Genomic DNA, 6,595 nt, shown 5'->3' with positions numbered 1-6,595 from the left:
CCCCTCGCGTCGCGCTTCCCCTCTCGCCCAGTAATCTCTTCCCCCCGCATAGCCCCCCCTCCGGTGACCCTTTACACCGTCCCTCGACCCCCTCGCCCACCGCTTACGGCGCTCCCCCCGCGGCAGCGAAGCCCCCCCCGACCCCGCTAACCGCAAGCGAGATCCCTGGGGCTCGGAGTATATGTTACCCTCCTACTTATGTTATTCATTATTGCGTGCGATAGATTAAGTCGCTTTTATTATACTTACCTATTTTACTTACCGTTGATCACCGCCGGTGACAAAATGAGACGATTCCTTGAACGATCCGGGATACCTGAAAGAAAAAGAGAAAGATTAATTACGATTGCGTTATACGCATACTTACCTGGTTTCGTAGGGATTCGTCGATGTGACTTTCATACGTGGAGAGTCACTCGGTGCAAGCCTAGTGACTCTGTGTCCGCTTACGCGAAATTCGCGGTGCAGCGGCGCGATTGGTTCACGCGCGGGCGATAGCCAATTCGCGTCTTTACGCCTTAGAGAGCGGCATCTCACTAAAAGTGTAGATGCCGAGTCAACGTAAACGACTCGGCATATGAACCGTTGCACTTTTGGTACTCAGGGAGTCGTACCATTTACACTTCAGGCACGACCGGCCAATAGGATGGCTTCGCGCCCGTTTGCGCACGTCGGCGCATGCGTCGCGTTTAGGTGGGAGAACCACACCCGTCCCTCGTGGACAGTTCGCCGTGAGATATCGAAGCGTCAACACGTATACCGTTGCGCATAACAAATTCGACTTCGGCTTGCTTATCCCGTATACCGCCTACGATAAGCGCGTGTGATATCAACGCGGAAAGTCCGTTGCGAGATTACGTAGCGTCGACGAAGCCACGCAGTAAAATACGAGTCCGGCCGACTTATCCCGTTGATTGCTTGTGCTGTTAGCATGAGTTACCGTTGAGAAAGATTGTTAGAAGCAATTGCGCGATCCGGGATATCAATTCCTTGTGTCATATCGCGCATTCGAGAAAACGAGACGGCGGTTCGAGAACACTCGACGTATTGTTACACGCGATCGAGCGAACGCGTCCGTTCCTACACGGAGATTGCTGTAGTGAGAAGAATAATAAATTGTTATTTGTTTATTACAAAAACAAGTGATTTCAATCGCGATCCCAGTAAAATTCCTATCCAAACGTACGGAGATTACGCGTCGCTAAACAAGGGCGTGGTCGACGACCTTGAACACGTCTGCGGCGTAGAACACGGCGGCCATTGAGCTGGAAGGAAGAGAGGGACCACGCGAGTTCGAGAGGTTTCTGTATTTGAGCCTTAAAATACAGTGGCGACCGTATAATTCAGCCCAAGTAGTAAGTGGCTAGAAATTAATTTTCACCTTTTCAATCGTTGTTCCGATCACAACATAACCTAATCGAGTCCAACTGCACTACTATTGATATTTTTTAAATTAGTAAATAATTAAATACGATTAAATCGTGCGTGTAAAATCATGTTATATTATTATAATTATTGGGATGTTGTGTAATGTTTGTCAATATGTTTGTTTTCAATTACCTCATGACAAACTGTTACTTGACTAGCTGGGTCCGCGAAAGGACCACCTTAACAAAAACAAGAATATAAATATTTATTATTGAAAAGGCATCGGAATGACAAACTGTTAACGGGTGTTGCCCGGGTACAATCTCGAAAGTATCAATTATTGATTAATATCGTGTTAAATATTCGTGAAAACGAACGATGTGTTAAGACTTCTTAACAGTAATCGCTTATCGCGAAACTTGTCTTTCATATGCGTATTATACGATTTCTCGAATAACGATATTCTTTAAGTATCACGTCCGCACTTCTAGAAAGATCGTCGAGGAAAGACCTCTACCCACGTCCGCACGCAACGCTGGTCGCTCGTAGAAAGATCACGAAGTCCCCTCGGAATCTCCCTTCTACCGCTTCAGGCATGCGCAACCGGCGCGCCGCGGCGCTTGGATGAACACGCCTCGCACATTTGGCATGCCCCCTCTCGCTCTATCATATAGCTGTCTCTCTTGTTTTACATTCCTTGTCGACGTAAACAAGTTTATCTACGATCAAAACATGCTAACAGGAAATTTCCTGAATCTCAACGTAATATTGCGAAAATTATGAAATTGAAAATGTTAAATATTAAATATTGAAAATGACAACTATATGATCTTCTCTTTTCTTATGCCTTATCAGTAAGCCTTAAGGTGGTTTATTCGCGACTATGTGAGTCAAAATAAACCTCATTTTAAAACTTCTAATTTCATACACTTTCATAGTCGACTAAATTCATTAATGAATTTCTCAAAATGATTGTATATCACAAATCGAATAAATAATCAATAATAAAAAAGAGGCGAATGAAAATAGTCCAATTTTCTTAGCGTAGTACAGAAGAGCTTCAGATGTGGCAACGTCGCAACATTCATGTAAACAAATGGTTGCACGTGTATCGTTCGGAGCAATAAACTTAGAGGTTAATTTTATTTAAGTGCAACATTTACTTTTATATCATGAACGAACAACCGCGTTTTAACCTATGCAACTCGCGTTATAAATTCAAAGCGCGACGTTGCCACATATCCGAAGGTTTGTGATCACAGTGAGGAATGGACTGAAATCGATGTCTTTTAACTAATTTTGTGAACATTCTATACGGTTGAGATTATTGGCTTTGGTACCATATGATTCGGAAGACACTCCTCTGTTTTTATTCTAATTTTCAACCTGATCTGTCTTTTCTATAATTTACTACCATCAATTTATCTCAAAATTACGGTCTCTCACGCGTCGTCCGCCATAAACGCAATGCTTAAGATAGGGAAAAAAGCATATTTTTAGACAATAATATCTCGGAAACTACACGGTCAATCCATTTCAAATTTAGCATGAAGATTCGTCAGTTGCTTAATTACTTTTACTGAAAAAACTGCATCGATCTGTTTTCATAGGTTATATGGACATACCACCTTAAATCTAATTAAACTATTCCTATGATTATCGATCCATCAATGTAGAATAATCACGCACCCTAATTAATTACGTTATTGCAAATGCGTTAATCTAACAAATATCAATTCTTACATTAGTTTACTTTAAGGGGTCATGCCTAGTTAAAAAAGTCGAAAAAATCGATTTTTAGGTTTTTGCATATTCTAGAAGTACGCCATTTCAAGAATGTTTTCTGAAAAATCAATTTTCGTTTGATTGATATTCCATATCAATCAAACGAAAATTGACAAAGTTATGCGAATTTGAACGTACCGCTCCGAGAGCAGATAGCGCGCGGCGGCAAGCAGCGCGCAGCAGCTGCGCGCTCAAGGTCGGCCCTACTTCGATTTTGCTGTATTTTGCTTTAATTTTCGCGTGTTTGCTTTATTTTTCACGATGAATTCGAATAAAAAAGTCACACGAATCAAAAGAGCACTGCTAGGAGCGCGCAAATCAAGGTCAAAGAAGCGAAAACAATCTTTCAACCCTAAGACAGCGGAGATAAACGAAGTAAGTTTTAGTGCATCTAGAAAAAAAATCGAGTTGCAGAAAAAGATCGTGGTGCCGCAAGATAATTCTATAGAGTATAGAATTATCAATTTTGTTTCTGTATTTTCGGCTATCGCAATGCTTGTGAAGTGCAAAAAATGCAATAGTGATATAAAGTTTCAGACAGCCAGTACTCGAAGACTAGGATTTAAAATTGCTGTTTTATGTGATCAGTGCCGGCCACAGGAAATTTCTTCGTGCAATTTTATAAATCACTCTTACGAAATTAATAGACGTTTTATATTTACGATGAGAGTTCTTGGTTTAGGACTAAAAGGTGCTCAAAAGTTTTGTGGACTCATGGACATGCCGAAGTTTTTCTATCACACGACCTATGAAATCATTTTAAAGCACATTCACTCGTGCGCCAAAACTGTTCGTGATGTGCTTTTTGAAAAAGCTGCTAAAGAAGAAATGGAGCAAACCGTTGGACAGGATAATACAAAACTAACTGTTTCAGGGGACAGAACGTGGAAAAAGCGAGGTTTTACATCTGTTTGGTGTCACTTCTATAATTGGTTATTATAGCGGTAAAGTGCTCGATGTCATGGTAAAAAGTGCTTATTGTAAAATGTGCGAAGTTTGGAATAAAAAACAAAATACTTCTGAATATGAAGAATGGCTCGAAAATCATGAAGCCGAATGCACGGCAAATCACGAGGAATCATCCGGTAAAATGGAGGTCGAGGCGATTATTGAAATGTTCAAGCGTTCCGAAACTCTGCACGGTGTCAAGTACGAGAACTACATCGGAGACGGTGATTCAAAAACGTACTCCGGTATTTTAAATGCCGCGCCTTATGAAGACATTACTGTAAATAAAAAAGAATGCATCGGTTACGTCCAAAAGAGAATGGGCACGCGATTACGTGAGTGTAAAAAGAAAAATAAAGGGCTCGGCGGCAAAGGCTAACTAACCGGTAAAATGATCGATAAGTTAACAGTTTATTATGGTCTAGCTATACGTAGAAATTATGATTCAACAGAGAATATGAAAACAGCTATTTGGGCTACATATGATCACTACAGTTCAACAAACGAAAATCCAAAGCATGACCTCTGCCCGGCGGGAGCGGAATCGTGGTGCGAATGGCAGCGCGCGTACGCAGAGTTACCAAGCAATCAGAAGCGAAAAATAAAAAGTTTTATACACACCTACGACGCTTTGCCGACTAATGTTTTGATGGCCATCAAACCAATTTACAAGGACTTGAGTAAACAAGAGTTATTAGATCGATGTGTTGGTGGATTCACGCAAAATAACAACGAAAGTTTTAATCAACTGATTTGGAAAATCAGTCCAAAAATTCTTCCAAGCGGCTTAATACCAATTGAAATAGCTGCATATGTGTCAGCTTGTGTTTTTAACGAAGGCTCAAAAGCTATGTTACAAATAATGCAAGCGATGGGAATTTCTATTGGCCCAAATGCCCATGCATTCGTGGGAGACGAAGACCAGGAACGCGTCGCCACTGCCGAGCGCCGCGCGCAAGAAAATACACGAGAGGCCAGAAAGCGTCGTAGACAGGAGAAAATTGACGCTTTGGAGGTGACTTTGGCAGCAGAAGGCTTACTTTATGGGCCTGGAATCGATGATTTTGTGTAAGTTAAAAAATTAAATTATACTTTACTGATAACTAGACCGCAAACTTTAAACGCGTTTTTCTCGAAATTACATTTTTCTAAAAAGTCCCGTGCGGTGACCACGATATCTCGAGAACCGTTAAAGCAATCGACCTAAATTTTTTTCGTACTTATTCTGTGTATCAAGGGCTTGTTCGTGAACAAAGGGTTTTTTTTTAATAAAAACTTTTTTTATTAAAGAAAAACGAAAAATTAAGAGCCCGAAAAATTGCATGTTTTCTTAAAACGGCCGCCATTTTGTCAAAAAATCCTTCGTTTACGAACAAGATATATTCATATACTAACAGAATCTTTTTGGTTTTTTTATTTCAGATGATCCAGATCCGAGCAGTAGTGGTCACCGCAAAACCAGTTTTTTAAAAAGGCCTTCAGGAGGATGGCCGTATTTTTTTTAATTATTAATATTTTTTATTAAAAAAATTATGTTACATTTATAAAAATATATTCTCTCACATAGACCAACCCAATTTTAAACAAGTCTTATAGTTTATGCAAAAAAAATTCTTAAAACTCACCTATTTTTCGGCTTCCTGACTAGGCATGACCCCTTAAGTCTCTGCTCATTACATAACGTATAACGCATTGCAAACAATCTCACGATTTTATTTTGCTTGCTTCTACTAATTCTCTTTTTATTTTCAGGTACGCGGTCTCGACGCTGGATCATCACAGGAATCACCAGGTAAGTATAAACATACACAGAAATCAAATAATCACGAATAATCGCATAATTTCTCTTTTTCAGGAACATTGGTGAAACGCTGTCAAAACGCATCAGCCGCTTGCAAAATAATGCTAAATAACTCGGATAGTTATTACAATTTCAAATCCACCGTTTATTTCAATCTCGTACTTACGGTACGAAAATCGATGTACTGACCTATGACAATAAACTTCTTCAAAAATAAACATTGTGCATTTATTACTTCAGATTATCAAATCTCACGCTAAACTAAGGCACTCTATGCTTTTTTGCTTATTTCATTATCAAAATTACACATTTTCACAATTTAAACCTATTTTTAAATAATCATCCAATTTTTGTCTAATAAAGTTTATTGGCCTTATTTTGTGTTTAGAAACACGAATATTTCGTTAGATATCGATAAAACATCTACGTAAGTAGGTCAATTCTCATAGGAACATGTCTATAGGTGTCGATGTTAACCATTATGAAATTTAAGTTATGAATCACATAGGATCATTCAGTCTATCCCTCTGAACAAGAATCAATTAAAATAATCGATGATTTTCCGATATTACGGATTTTCATTATCACGGGTGTGGTTTAAAGAACAGGGAAAGAGATTGTGTATCTGTCGACATCTATGGTAGTCGTTGATGTGCTAGTAATGGTAGTAGTTAGGATAGGGAAGTTCTAACT

General features: G+C 39.5%; 1 pseudogene; it reads left to right on the top strand.

Annotated features, from left to right (window-relative positions):
• The first annotated feature begins 3,816 nt into the window (after positions 1-3,816).
• Positions 3,817-5,173, top strand: LOC139823415 (uncharacterized; annotated as a pseudogene).
• Positions 5,174-6,595: the final 1,422 nt, after the last annotated feature.

The sequence above is a fragment of the Temnothorax longispinosus genome, chromosome 12, assembly GCF_030848805.1.
Source record: "Temnothorax longispinosus isolate EJ_2023e chromosome 12, Tlon_JGU_v1, whole genome shotgun sequence".
Lineage (NCBI taxonomy): Eukaryota > Metazoa > Arthropoda > Insecta > Hymenoptera > Formicidae > Temnothorax > Temnothorax longispinosus.
This window is presented reverse-complemented; position numbering and strand designations above follow the sequence as displayed.